This window comes from Pseudophryne corroboree, chromosome 1 (assembly GCF_028390025.1).
Source record: "Pseudophryne corroboree isolate aPseCor3 chromosome 1, aPseCor3.hap2, whole genome shotgun sequence".
NCBI lineage: Eukaryota > Metazoa > Chordata > Amphibia > Anura > Myobatrachidae > Pseudophryne > Pseudophryne corroboree.
In genome coordinates, this window is record NC_086444.1 from 135,814,946 (window position 1) to 135,830,968 (window position 16,023).

At 49.1% G+C, this 16,023-nt stretch overlaps 1 protein-coding gene across 3 annotated transcripts in view; it reads left to right on the forward strand.

The window, feature by feature from the left end:
* The window catches only part of RGS7BP (regulator of G protein signaling 7 binding protein), a 180,518-nt gene that overhangs the window by 119,779 nt on the left and 44,716 nt on the right, over positions 1–16,023 (forward strand). Inside the window, exon 1 of one of the 3 annotated variants that reach the window (XM_063963121.1) lies at positions 10,351–10,463. The exons of the other annotated variants lie outside the window; for them this stretch is intronic. The gene's annotated coding sequence lies outside the window, so the exon portion shown is untranslated. Of the gene's footprint in view, positions 1–10,350; positions 10,464–16,023 lie in introns of those variants that run through there. 3 annotated transcript variants of the gene reach the window in all.

Below are 16,023 nucleotides of genomic sequence, written 5' to 3' on the forward strand. Positions count from 1 at the left end.
TTCCCCCGGCCACCTCCTGTATACGCACGGCCGCCAGCCGCAATGTATAGAGAAGACACAACATAAGGAACATCCCCTATCTCTGTAGGATACTTCATTGGATGTCCTTCCGAATATAAACACTCCCTCATGTGCATGTAATGCAAATAAGTCCAAAGAATTAGAAATAAAATATCACTTAGCTTCCTGTATCCGATCCCTTGTGACAGGACCCCGTATCGACCAGGAGTTGACGTTCACAGTATTCTCTCCGCCGCGGGAAAAGAATAAACATTCGGACTCCTTGAGAGGATGTGAGACCCACTCGTCACGGCCGACCTAGAGCTTTATCCACAGAGCGACCAGCACATGAGAAGGAATACTATTACTTCAGCATTCATTATAAATCATAAGATGAATATACATATTGTAATACACACATATCCTACCTATATATACATATAACATGCATATAAGCGGATTTTTCGGAGCCTTCGGGACCCTAGTGACATTAATGTTCTGAATGTGTATGACCTTGTACTGAATGCCCCAGTTGTGGATCTACCAGGAAACATTATAGTCGACAGAAAACCTAGTATTCGTCGACAGCTGGGAGTAGTAACCAGGCAAAATAACATTCTTGCGACCCCGAGGGGTCCGAGGGAATTAGAATTTTAATATCACTCCCCCATAAATATTACCATGTCTGTGCTCGAGCTACAGGCTCATGGAACCGAGCCAGACAAATACATATAAATATATATATACAGGCATAAGTTAGTTACAGCATGTCAATTTACACTCTGTAATAACAGTAGGTGCCGACAGGGTCACCCCCATACTTCTGTGTCTCCCATACCGTGTTTACTATTAACAAGCATATCACTACCGACCTGTTGACTCAGTATCTACTGTATCAAGTACCAAACAGGCGTCGGCAATGCCGACAGTGAACCCCAGAGGCATTTGTGACAGAACATTCACACATGTCGACACAAGTGTATATCTGACAGGGAGCACACAGAGAATATACGCAACCATGATTACATGCCCCTTTCCAAATCAAATAGTGTTATACATTCCTCCACATAACACTAACAGTATGTGCCACCCCTTGTTTGTGCTGTACACCTGTTTTGGCGGGGACATTGAGAAAAAATGGCACTGTAACCTGTTGTGAGGGCTAAGCCCCGCCCCTTATCGGCGTGCGGTAGCCCGCTAATAATGTAACCTTTGTATGCAGGCAGGGGACCATATACAGTGGGTACACACTGTATATATTGCCTGGGAGAGTCAAAAACAATGTAAAACTTACTGCCCAGGGCGCCCCCCCCCTGCGCCCTGCACCCGATACCAGCCGTTGGTGTGTAGGAGCAATGGCGGGACCGCTGTGATATGCTGGCGGGGGTAGCGGACACCGAATAACAACTTAAGCCAGCCTAAAAAACCCTCAGTAACTTGCTGGCCAGGGCGCTCCCCCCCCAGCGCCCTGCACCCTGTGAGTGCGTTGGTGTGTGGGAGCATGGAGCGCAGTGCGACCGCTGCGTGTTACCTCCGTTACTGAAGTCTTCTGACGTCACTGAAGTCTTCTGTTCTTCTAATACTCACCCGGCTTCTGTCTTCTGGCTTCTGTGAGGGGGGTGACGGCGCGGCTCCGGGAACAAGCAGCTAGGCGAACCAAGTGATCTAACCCTCTGGAGCTAATGGTGTCCAGTAGCCTAAGAAGCAGAGCCTTTGAACTCAGAAGAGGTAGGTCTGACTTCTCTCCCCTCACTCCCACGATGCAGGGAGCCTGTAGCCAGCAGGTCTCCCTGAAAATAAAAAACCTAACATAAAGTCTTTCCAGAGAAACTCAGTAGAGCTCCCCTAGTGTGTGTCCATTCACTCCTGGGCACAAAGTCTAACTGAGGTCTGGAGGAGGGGCATAGAGGGAGGAGCCAGTTCACACCCAGTTTAAGTCTTTATAGTGTGCCCAGGCTCCTGCGGATCAGTCTATACCCCATGGTCCTTTTGGAGTCCCCAGCATCCTCTAGGACGTAAGAGAAATATTAGGAGAGTTCAGAACCATGCATTGTTTATTCTACACAAGAGAGTACCAAGGGAGGCAGCCATGTTGGGTGCACTACATAGGTTACACCGTGCGATAAGTAAAACATGGCAGTAAGGCATACAAGGGTAAAATGAAAAGCAACTAACAGGACACCTAATTTGCAGCTTACAAAGTAAGGAAAATGGTCTTACTCTATAATTGCTTTTAGATAATTTTCTCCTTTATAACTATTTTAAAGTGAGCTGAGGAGAAAATAACAAAAGAGGGTCCAGTTACATTTTGAAATAATTAAAAAAATATATATATATCTGACCAAAAAATAAAAAATTCAAATGTATAATAATTCTCCAACACTCCGAAGATGGTAAGCTCATATTGTGAATTTCATAAAATATATATAAGAATCACTGTTACACGCTGGTTCTCACTAAGCGGAGGCTGAGACGAGTGGGGTGTCATTCGGCTCCCCAGCTGATGAGTGTATGCAACAGGTAGCAGTGCAGGATCACTGGAAATGTTGTGGATCTCTGATAATCTCAGGTCTCTGAGGAGTTAAGTGAAAAACTACTGTCTCCCATTGTGATGCTCTAAGACATTGACAAGATGGCGCCGCACTTATGTGCAGTATTTAGGTCAGCAGCCATCTTGGTACAGGGAGTGAAGCCTCCTGCTCAGTAGCGCTCTCCCCTTTCAACATTTTACATACAAATAGGATAATAATGATAAAACTCCCACATAGTCATCTAAATGGGATGTAGTCACCATCCCAGCAGTCAGCATACCGTCACCGGGATCCCGGCCACCAGAATGCCGGCAGGGGGCCGAGGACTATTCCCACTAGTTGGTGTCCATGATATCCATAGAGTGGGAATAGAACCTGTGGCGAGCGCAGCAAGCCACAGAGCATGCAGCGTGGAGATCCCGGCCGCTGGTCAACCATACCCATCGCATCTGAATGATTACTTGTGCCTGTTGTAGGATTTTCAAATATGTGTAGTTTACTGTATATAAGGACTTAAAACCTTATAGGAACTGATATCTAAGGTGTATTATATGTAGTTTAAAAACAAAATGTATTTTATGGCAGTAGTTTCCAAACTGGGGGCCGTGACACCCTGGGGTGCCTCGGGAAAGGGGGAGGGGGGCCTTGCAGTGGTGCCGTAGTTTGGTGGTCCACGACCAATTTAAGTTATTTATACTGAATTTAATTGGCAAAACCAGTCCTTCACCACATAACTGAACCTAAGGATGAGATATTATAAACACAATTTACTTCATTATATATTTTTTTCTGAATTTCTCACTAAGAAACTTTGGTCTAGGGGCGCCGTCAAACAAATTCTGATACTCTAGGGCAGGGGTGTTAAACTCTCGGCCCCTACCGCATCCTCTTGCGGCCCACAGGCAGGGGTCCTTTTGCGGCCTGACCACATTGCTTGCAGCGAGGGCAGGAGGGGGCAGCGCGCGCCTCTCAGTCTGGTCTCTGGCAGCGGCGCAGGTATCTTAAATCAGGCGCCGTTTCGTGAGCCAATCAGAGCCCGCAGACCAGCATCCAATCAGGAGCAGTGCCAGAGTCTTTGCTTTCTATGTGCAGCACCATCTTCATGAAGATGGAAGAAGGCGCCACCGGCTACAGAACAGGCATACTGGGGAGGGGTAGCAAACTGAGGGCCCTGCCGAGTTCCTCCAGCAGCCCCTCCAACAATGCACGTCTTTTGACGCTAATGGGGCGTTTTTACAACAACATGGTGATGACACTGTAGCACAGAGATTTTCAACCTTGTACCACTCGCAGCACACTGAACATGATTGAAATATTGCCAAGGCACATTCAAATATAATGGTGATGCATGGTGCAGTTGCGTGTCCTAGGATGTCATGTCGCAGCTTCTCCATAGGTAACGCCTGAGCCACATCTGAGAAAGCCAGAAGAGCCCAACACTGCCCGGGCCCAAAATCAGAACTGGCTCTGCAACCACTAAACCCACCAGTATTGATCGTTCCAGGTCCTCAGTAGCGGCAAAACACTGACGGGCCTGGCTGTGCTTCTATGGCAGCACACCTGGAGACTGCTCAGGATACACTAGTGTGCCACGGCACAGTGGTTGAAAAACACAGCTGTAACATATAAAGAATCAGACCAATCGGATAATGTTTGTGCTTTTCACAGATTTACGCCGATTTTTTCATTGTCTTGTCCTTAAATGAGGTTATCACTGAAACACTGTAACAGTAATAAACAACATAACAACAGTGGAAATTGGATTCACACAAAGCCTTACATAGCCAAAGATAAATAGGGACACCCTACAATAATATCTATACATATAATAAAACTGTAAGGGTTGTGTCTGTACATAGACAATTTTTGTTGTTGTTGAGAATTATACTTCTAGGGACTGTTTATGGACCATCGAGACAAAGACAAAAAGAAAGTGAAATTAAGTCTGTCTGTACGTTCTGGCATCACACAGAAACTACTGTATGAATTTATATCGCATTTTCACTGTTGTATAGCTTAGTGACCTAGAAAAGTACTGAGGTATGTATGGTCTCCATCTAACATCAGGGAGAGGAACAATAAATGAACAACCAGACGCTTGCAGTGTGCAGGCTCAAGTCCAAAAGGGATGCGGTTATGTGACCTGCGGTCACAATACCAGCGCCGGCATCTCGAACACTCACTAGCCCGCCGGTTGACATGCCGAGCAACAGGGACTATTGCCCCCCACCCCCGCTGGCCTTCTGACAGACGGGATCCGGCCACCGGTCACCCAATTCCAACCCGTCCAAAATGACTGTACAGTATGAGTGGAATTATTAAACTCACTTAGTGCAGCTGCACTTCCAGCGTATAGCACTGCACTGACAGTTGGTGTTCCGGTCATGCTTCTGCGGACCTTGACTCTGCCCAGGTTATACAACAGAACCCAACTTAAAGCATACTTACCTACTTGTGAAAAAGCATTTCAGGGAGATGTGAAAGTAACACCTACCAGTGCGGACGTGTACTGCTACATCTGAGAGGCGTGTCATAAAAATGACTTACATCCAAATGTAAATGAGCCCCAAAGTTAGTAAGATCTACTTGTTGAAGAAAAGACTCATATTTTGCAGAATTTGTTTGTGTATTGTGCTTTACAAGAGGATCCATATACTGTAAGTGGCCACGAGAAACTTTATTTAAAATGCATGTAGCCATAGGGATCATTGTGCCTTATAACCAATGCAGGGAAATGGCACTGATGTTCCCATTTGAATGTATGTATCTGTGATTCATTCCCCCCCCCAAGAATGGAACAGCGTCACAATGGGGTTAAGGTGCAATCAGGGAGATTGCTGGACTATTCAGGGAGTCAGGGAGATTGCTTCTATTTCAGGGAGTCTCCTGCAGAATGAGGGAGCGTTGGCAAGTATGTATCTACCACACCTGCAGTGCACATGGGCCCTCATTCCGAGTTGTTCGCTCGCAAGGCGATTTTAGCAGAGTTACACACGCTAAGCCGCCGCCTACTGGGAGTGAATCTTAGCTTCTTAAAATTGCGAACGATGTATTGGCAATATTGAGATTACAAACTACTTAGCAGTTTCTGAGTAGCTTCAACCTTACTCGGCATCTGCAATCAGTTCAGTGCTTGTCGTTCCTGGTTTGACGTCACAAACACACCCAGCTTTCGCCCAGACACTCCTCCGTTTCTCCAGCCACTCCCGCGTTTTTTCCGGAAACGGTAGCGTTTTTATCCACACGCCCATAAAACGCCGTGTTTCCGCCCAGTAACACCCATTTCCTGTCAATCACACTACGATCGCCGGAGCGAAGAAAAAGCCGTGAGTAAAAATACTATCTTCATAGCAAAATTACTTGGCGCAGTCGCAGTGCGAACATTGCGCATGCGTACTAAGCAGAAAAACGCTGCGATGCGAAGAAAAATACAGAGCGAACGACTCGGAATGAGGGCCATGGTTTTGCCCAACTGCTAACAAATTTGCTGCTATGGGGGGTAATTCTGAGTTGATCACAGCAGCAAGTTTGTTAGCAGTTGGGCAAAGCCATGTGCACTGCAGGGGGGGCACCCCACTCAAATCTAACTCTCTATGCACATGTTATATCTGTCCCCCCTGCAGTGCACATGGTTTTGCCCAACTGCTAACAAAGTTCCTGCTGCGATCAACTCAGAATTACCCCCATGATCAGGCCTGAATTACCCCCAATGTACATAGCAAGTTGCCGCCGATCCGCGTGCTTCCTCGGGAAATGGGGCCAAATCCAACAGGTTTTGGCCCCCTTTCCGACAAACTCAATCCGACTTGAAAACATGTCGGATTGAGGTGAGGAGACAGACGGCACTGTGGGCGGCTGGGGGAGCTGAGATCGGCGGCCGGCTGCGGGGGGACATGTCTGCGGCGAGGGTAGGCGCTGCAGGGAGAGAGGTGCCTGGCCGTCCCCCAGCCAGGCACCTCTCTCCCTGCAGCACCTCCCGCCACCGCAGACATGTCCCCCGGCAGCCAGCTCCTCCCGCCGGCTGCCAATCTCTGCTCCCCCCGCCGCCGTCCCGCTCACGCCCGCCGGCGTTAATCCCCATGCCGGCCGCCGCCATCTGTAACCCCTGCCCGTTGCTGTCAGCGCATCCGCTGACAGCAGCGGCTGCACAGGACCATGTGTACGGCCAAATCCGACAGTTGGATTTGGCCGTCCATTGAATAGGGGTTGTATGATCCGACTCTTATTGAATATACCCCCAAGTCGCAAATGCAATTGCAGCAAAGATGCACAGATGGCTCCAACTGCATCCAACTCAGAATCAGGCACTATGAGGAGGGATCCTGCAACCCGCAGACCCAACCCCCCCCCCCCACCCACCCCAACAGACCCTGCCCCCAGTGCTGCTTTTATCAATTTCTCTGGCTGAGTTTCCATCCCTGTGCCCCTGTTATCTAGAGTTTTCACTTAATAGTAGCTTCTTCCAACAGCCCCGCCGCTGAACCACCTGCCCTATCTGTCAGCTATGTCTCCACCTCTGCATGTCCCCGAAGCTAGCTTGTCTCTCAGATGATATTGCTGCCTCAGATATGATTAGTGTCTCCCTAAATCAGGACTGCCTCCGGTCACTGGGATTAGACACCTCGCATTATAATGGAGGGGAGTGCTGGCCAGCCGCAGAGCCTGCTCATTGGTCAGTCCAATGGGGAAAAAACTGTTTAACTGCTGCTGGCTTCCCCTCCTGCCCACACGATGGCAGCAGCATCCAACTGTCTCCTGAGTCTGTGCATAGTCTCCCACTAAGCACAGCTTTTCCCTTGTTGCTGACCTCTGAAGTGGGCTTTTCTTATAGCAAGGGCGTCACAAAAGCACACGTCCCAACATGACCCATTCTAGGAGGGACAAAATGCTCTGCTCCAGGACTCGCCTCTTAATGTATGATTGCCATCGCCTGTGCTGAAACATCTTTCTTATTAATTAGTTCAACACAGGTGAGGGCAACCATAAATTAAGAGGGAAATCGAGGAATAGAGCGGTTTGTCTGGAATAGATCATGTTGGGAGGTGTGCAAAAGCTTTGACAACGTGCTCCTTAGCAAATCTACCCACTGGAGTTTTCAGGCCCTGTGTGATAAGGGCAGAGGTTCTCAATTGCAGTCCTAAAGGCACCCCAATGGTTCAGGTTTTAAGTTTATCCATGCTTGGCCACAGGTGACTTACCTCAGCCAATTTGATTTAACCACCTCTGCTGAGCCATGGATATACCTAAAACCTAGACCGTTGGGCTGCCCTGAGGACTTGTTTGTGAACCGCTGGATTAGGGGCTCCAATTCCAGTCATACTATAACTTAACTGACAATTTTTCACCAAAAACCGCTCAGAACTTGTCAGGATTTTTTATAAGTGAAATAGGTGAAGTATTTGTATCCAAAACGATTTTAGTTTAAAAAATATATATATATATATATTTACTATTATTATGGTTATTTTATATTTGGAAACAAATTTGTTTCCCCCCAAACATTGGAACATCGGTCGGCACCATCGGAACGTTGCGGCCATCGAAAACATTGCGACTTTCTGTTTAACCCCCAGGGCTGCTACCAGGTACAAGGGGGAGGGGGGAGCTTCGGGGTATTAAATAACCCTTCCCCAGCGGCTGCTTTTGTCTGCAGCCACTGGGGGGGGGGCTAGGGGACCTGCCGTGCTGACTGATCAGTAATTATCGGCAGCACGGCAAACACTGGGCAGGGGGAGGGGAGGCAGAGGGACCTTCCAGTCCCTCTGAGAGCAGCAGTGGAGGGAAGTTTCTCTTCCCTGCAGCTGCAAACAGTGTGTATCTGACTGGTCGCATCCTGTGCGACCAGGTCACATAAAGCACTTGCTGGCATGGTCGCATCTGATGCGACCATGCCAGGCAAGTGGTTAAAATATAAAAGGGTTGGAACATTTTTTGGATTTTGGAGATGTTTCAAGGCTTAAAAAATGATACAGTGGAGTTATACAAAGTACCAACCAATACGCTCCTAACTATAAACGCAGCCTGTAAAATAAGAGGAGATGATTGGCTGGCACTGTATCACACTGCAAGGCTTATTACATCTTTTACTCAGTATCTGAGCATCAGACGATTCTCAGTCTCGGGAGGGGGATGTATTATGAAGGCATATGACGTGCCGGTATAACTCTTCCTGCTTCGCCTCTTTACCGCGGCAAAGCAGGAAGCAGTAGCGCTAAGATGTAAGAATGTTTGCTAGAGATGGGGAGTGAAAAGACAGCACAGGGCTTCAGCAGTGACATGCGGTGAGGTGAGAGGCTGGGGTGGCACAAATGGTGGTGGCTTTCAGTGACAGGAGCCTGTCTCACCCTCTACACAATTTAACTCTTACAGTATGTCCCTGCACTACATCCATGCAAACACAGGGAGAACATACATACAGTAATAGCCAGGTCACAGCAGAGGCGTCACCAGGTGTGGTGACACCCGGTGCGCACCCCTGATGTACTGCCGCGATCGCTGCAAAAGGGGGCGTGGCCTTACAGCTAGGGGGCGTGGCTTCGCGGGGATACTGGTATCGTCACTCTGGGGGCGTGCCCAGCATCTCCGGAGATGCTGGGCTTCCCCCAGAGACGGTCTCAGTGTGCTGTCGGCTCCTCTGCTATGACAGGAGCCGGGTGCTGTAGCGGAATTTCACACTGCAGCACCTGGCTCCTGTCACTACGGAGGAGCTGACATTTGGTGTCACCCCCTCCAGGTGTCACACCCGGGTGCGGGCCGCACCCCCCGCACCCGCCTTGTGACGCCACTGGGTCACAGCCATCACCATAGTGAGCAAACTGGTGCATACTAACTTCTGGCTGAGGTGCCCCATTGCCCCCTCACCTGCAGAACACTGCTGGCCTGGTGCAGCAGGTTACACAGGGCAATACAGTCATCTGTGATACAGTCAGCAGCACCTGGGGAGGGAGAGCAGGAACATATACAGTATGTACACTACGTCTCACTACTGTAGCCACACACACACACACACACACACACACACACAGTCCTGTCCCTGCACTCACTACATATTACACACACACAGTCCTGTCCCCACACTCACTACAGATGACACACACACACACACACACACACACACACAGTCCTGTCCCCACACTCACTACAGACGACACACACACAAACACACACACACACACGAGTCCTGTCCCCACACTCACTACAGATGACACACACACACACACACAGTCCTGTCCCCACACTCACTACAGACGACACACACACAAACACACACACACACGAGTCCTGTCCCCACACTCACTACAGATGACACACACACACACACACACGAGTCCTGTCCCCACACTCACTACAGATGACACACACACACACACACAGTCCTGTCCCCACACTCACTACAGATGACACACGCGCACAGTCCTGTCCCCACACTCACTACAGACGACACACACACACACACACACACACACACAGTCCTGTCCCCACAATAACTACAGATGTCAGACACACACACACATACACAGAGTCCTGTCCCCACACTCACTACAGATGACACACACACACACACACACACACACACACACACAGAGTTCAGGTTCTGGCTGTTACACACCCCAGTCACTGTGCACAGGTGGCTGCTGCTGGCACTGCAGGTCCCCATTTCCCTCCTCCGTTGCCATGCTGCTCAGCCCCGCTCTTCCTTGTTTCCTGCACTTCCTGTATTGGTCACATGACCAATCCGAGCTGTCCATCAGAGCTGACGCACGCCCCCACTGTGAGGCATTCCTCACATTTCTCTGTTCTATGCGGTCTGATTGGCCGCTGTGTAGCCCCGCCCATCTGTACAGGCAGTGTCCGACAGTGTGAGAGATGAGGCTGAGCTGCCGCTGCCTCATCTCTATCTCTCCCTGCAGATCCAGGAGCCCTGCAAGTCTGGTAAGTTTTATCTAGAAAGATTATTGAATTAATACAAAGAAGATGTGTATACTGTAAGTTATAAATATCTTCTTTGTGTTATCCCAATCATTTTTATAGTGAGAACTCTGAGTATGATAGGGAGCATGACAGGTGAGGCTCTGCCTCCCCTGCCTCACCTGACTGCACGTCCCTGGGCTTCTGTCTGCATACGCTGCCACTGCAGCGACCAGGTCTGAACTAGCCCTACACTACTGTATTTGCCCCAGCAGTAAGCTTATGTGTTTTGCAATAAAGAAGAGAGCCTGTCAGGTTTTGGACCAGGAAGGGATGTATCCTGTCAGGAGGTGTGTCATCACTGGAGTTTGGGCATGTTGGGTGGACTTGGTGTGGTTTATATGGATTGGGACCAGGATTTGGGATCATTATCAAAATGGTTTTATTTGACCTGTTTATTTTTTTCTAGTAATTAAAAGGTCACCACAACTCCCGTCTTACCTGCCCTTAAATAAAGTCCTTCAGTGCTCTACACTGAAAACAACAAATAGTGGGGGGCATAATTTACCTCCCATCTGTACCCATATTGGAACAATGTACTTGTCAAATCGCCAGTGTCTTGCCTAAATAGGAACAGTTGTGAGTTATGCAAGCTGCTAAGCAGGGGCGTCGGAATGGGGGGGGGCAAGGGGGCAGCTCGCTCCCCCCAAAATATGAGAGAGGCGCCATCCGCATCCACCTGGACCCGCAGCCGCCGCAAGGCAGCTTCAGCGCTGCCCGCGCTGTATTAGCACTGTCGCACACTATGTTGGCTGACTCTGAGTGGCGCTGCATATAGAGGACGCTCTAGACGCGATAGAGGCTGTGTCCCTACTGTATAACTAACTACAGCAGTCACTGATCACAGTGATCAGTGCTGCTGCAGACGCGGCTCTTCCTCCGGTTAATCTTCAGTGCATATGTAATGAGGGTCGGGGCGTCATGACGTCACGCCGCTCATTACAATGGAGGTCATTCCGAGTTGTTCGCTCGGTAAATTTTTTCGCATCGCAGCGATTTTCCGCTTAGTGCGCATGCGCAATGTCCGCACTGCGACTGCGCCAAGTAAATTTGCTATGCAGTTAGGAATTTTACTCACGGTTTTTTCTTCGTTCTGGCGATCGTAATGTGATTGACAGGAAGTGGGTGTTTCTGGGCGGAAACAGGCCGTTTTATGGGTGTGTGGGAAAAAACGCTACAGTTTCTGGGAAAAACGCGGGAGTGGCTGGAGAAACGGAGGAGTGTCTGGGCGAACGCTGGGTGTGTTTGTGACGTCAAACCAGGAACGACAAGCACTGAACTGATCGCAGATGCCGAGTAAGTCTCGAGCTACTCAGAAACTGCACAGAGAAGTATTTTCGCAATAATGCGAATCTTTCGTTCGCAATTTTAAGAAGCTAAGATTAGCGAAGCTTTCGTTAGCAATTCTGCTATGCTAAGATACACTACCAGTAGGCGGCGGCTTAGCGTGTGCAATGCTGCTAAAAGCAGCTTGCGAGCGAACAACTCGGAATGACCCCCACAAAGTTGCTCACAGTGCGCAAAACACACCAGTGTCCATTGTACATTTGTTGCTTTAGTGATGTAAGACACATACAGCATTTTGAGAAATGTTGAACATGTATATTTATGAATATTCCTAGTAACTTTGTTTACACAGTTACTTTTATGTTAAGTTTAGTTTTTTTTAAATGTTCATAAATATTAAAAACTATAACATCAATGACTTTTTTTTATAAATATTTAATTTCTTCTGCTAAAAAGGTAGATTAAATCCTGCATATTGAGAAATCCAATTTATACTGTATCATTGTTCTTGTGCACGACTGAACTGTGTTGTTTACTCTGCATGAAATACAGATGTATGTAGACTGCATCTTTGTGTAGTATCAAAGGTCAAGATAAAATAAGCCACATTCCTGCTGATAATGTACAGATGTGTCCTCATACATCTTTGCTGCAGTCACACTAAACAGCCCTTCTCTGTGTACCAGGTCCCGAGAGACTCTACTAGCACCGGGTGTGTTTTTTGCAGAAAATGTGTGATTGAGGGTACACACTAGATGATACTGCGGCTAATTGATTCCACAGGGGCTATCCAATTAGCACCGATGCCAGCACTTATCAGGGATTTTTTTCCAGGATTTACTGAGGTCTTGAAAAAAATCCACGATAAGTTATCTGTTTAGACGGCAGCGATCATGAAAAATACATAGGTCCGAAAACTTATCCCGAATCCTATGTGGTTTCACCCAATGACAGGTAAATTTTCGGGTGAAAAAATGGGCTTCAGTTGAATGGCCCGAAAAAAAACATTTGGCAATAGATTGCGGTAAAACCCGTGTTTGTCACCTCAACATTTTTCGGGCACAATTTAATTCCCTCGATTAGTTTGAAAAATGAGAGGAGCTGGTTGCCTGGTACTCAGGGCCGGCCCGCCCGTTACGCGGGGTACGCGCACGGGTAAGGCGCCACAGTGTTGAAGGCGCCAGCAGGGGTGGCCAAACAGTCGATCGCGATCAACTGGTCGATCGCGGACATGCGACCAGCCGATCGCGATCCGCTGCCCATCCACAAGAGGCGAGGAGAGCGCAGCGCGCGCCTCTTCTGCCTGCCTTCCTGCCCCTCAGTCTGGTCTCCAGCGGTGACGGCGGAGTGTATAGCTCAAATCAGGTGCCGGTTCATTAGCCGAGCTCGCGGACCGGCGCCTGATTTGAGATTTACACCCTGCCATCACCGCCGGAGACCAGACTGAGGGGCAGGGCGGCAGGCAGGAGAGGCGTGCGCTGCGCTCTTCACACACACACACAGCAGCAAAACGGTGAGCAGCACTATGGGGGCATATGTGGCACTGTGGGGGCATATCTGGCATTGTGGGCATATGTGGCACTGTGGGGGCATAGCTAGCACTGTGGGCACATGGCACTGTGGGGTCATATGTGGCACTGTGGGGTCATATCTGGCACTGTGGGGGCATATCTAGCACTGTGGGGCATATCTGGCACTGTGGGGGCATATGTGGCACTGTGGGGGCATATCTGGCATTGTGGGCACATGGCACTGTGGGGGCATATCTGTATCTGGCACCGTGGGGTCATATGTGGCACTATGGGGGAATATGTGGCACTGTAGGCATATCTGGCACTGTGGGGGCATATCTAGCACATGGCACTGTGGGGGCATATCTGACATTGTGGGCACATGGCACTGTGGGGGCATAGCTAGCACTGTGGGGTCATATGTGGCACTGTGGGGTCATATGTGGCACTGTGGGGGCATATCTAGCACTGTGGGGGCATATCTGGCACATGGCACTGTGGGGGCATATCTGGCACTATGGGCACATGGCACTGTGGGGGCATATCTGTATCTGGCACTGTGGGGTCATATGTGGCACTGTGGGGGCATATCTGTATCTGGCACTGTGGTGGCATATCTGTCACTGTGGGCACATGGCACTGTGGGGGCATATCTGTATCTGGCACTGTGGGGGCATATCTGGCACTGTGGGGGCATATCTGGCACATGGCACTTTGGGGGCATATCTGTATCTGGCACTATGGGGGCATATCTGGCACTGTGGGGGCATAGCTAGCACTGTGGGCACATGGCACTGTGGGGGCATAGCTAGCACTGTGGGCACATGGCACTGTGAAGGCATATCTGGCACTGTGGGCGCATATGTGGCACTGTGGGGGCATAGCTAGCACTGTGGACACATGGCACTGTGGGGGCATATGTGGAACTGTGGGGGCATATCTGGCACTGTGGGGGCATATCTGGCACATGGCACTGTGGGGGCATAGCTAGCACAGTGGGCACATGGCACTGTGGGGTCATATCTGGCACTGTGGGGTCATATCTGGCACTGTGGGGCATATCTGGCACATGGCACTGTGGGGGCATATCTGTATCTGGCACTGTGGGGGCATTTCTGACACTGTGGGGACATATCTGTATCTGGCACAGTGGGGGCATATCTGGCACTGTGGGGGCATATCTGTATCTGGCACTGTGGGGTCATATGTGGCACTGTGGGGGCATATGTAGCATTGTGGGCACATGGCACCCACTATCTCCCTGTCACCCACTATCTCCCTGTCACCCACTATCTCCCTGTGACACCAGCCTCCTCAGTCACCCACTGTCTCCATCACCTCTGCCACCCAGTCACGCACTTTCTCCCTGTCACTGACAATCTCCCTGGACCCCTGGGGGTACTATTGAGTGGCCACGCCCCTTCATTGTGAGACCACACCTCTTTTAAAATTTGATCCCATCAAGGGGCGCTAAATTCTAAATTTGCTTACCAAAAAAATTAAGCTTGGGCCGGCCCTGCTGGTACTTTTCTCTCCACTTAATCTCTCTCTAAGGCGTAGTACATAGGCCCCTTTATTTCTCTCCTCTCTATCTCTCTCTAAGGCTTAGTACATATGTCCCTATGTCCCTCTATGACTGTCTTGATTTTGAATTTCAGCTCTATGAAACCTGACATAGAGAAGGAGCTGAGAGTGCAGCATAGTTTGCAGGCCGGTTAGCATGCTCCTAGAGATGAGCGGGTTCGGTTTCTCTGAATCCGAACCCGCCAGAACTTCATGTTTTTTTTCACGGGTCCGAGCGACTCGGATCTTCCCGCCTTGCTCGGTTAACCCGAGCGCGCCCGAACGTCATCATGACGCTGTCGGATTCTCGCGAGGCTCGGATTCTATCGCGAGACTCGGATTCTATATAAGGAGCCGCGCGTCGCCGCCATTTTCACACGTGCATTGAGATTGATAGGGAGAGGACGTGGCTGGCGTCCTCTCCATTTAGATTATAAGAGACTGAGAGAGATTTACTGGAGCTGACTAGGAGGAGTACTGTTACTGTAGAAGTGTAGAGACTGAGTGGAGAGAGTTTACTAGTGAGGACAGTGCAGTTTACTTTATAATCCGTTCTCTGCCTGAAAAAAGCGATACACAGCACACAGTGACTCAGTCACATACCATATCTGTGTGCACTGCTCAGGCTCAGGCCAGTGTGCTGCATCATCTATTATCTATCTATATATAATATTATATATATCTGTCTGACTGCTCAGCTCACACAGCTTATAATTGTGGGGGAGACTGGGGAGCACTACTGCAGTGCCAGTTATAGGTTATAGCAGGAGCCAGGAGTACATAATATATTATATAGTGAGTGACCACCAGACACACAGTGCAGTTTATTTAATATATCCGTTCTCTGCCTGAAAAAAGCGATACACACAGTGACTCAGTCAGTCACATACCATATCTGTGTGCACTGCTCAGGCTCAGGCCAGTGTGCTGCATCATCTATATATATTATATATCTGTCTGACTGCTCAGCTCACACAGCTTATAATTGTGGGGGAGACTAGGGAGCACTACTGCAGTGCCAGTTATAGGTTATAGCAGGAGCCAGGAGTACATAATATTATATTAAAATTAAACAGTGCACACTTTTGCTGCAGGAGTGCCACTGCCAGTGTGACTAGTGACCAGTGACCTGACCACCAGTATATATAATATTAGTAGTATAC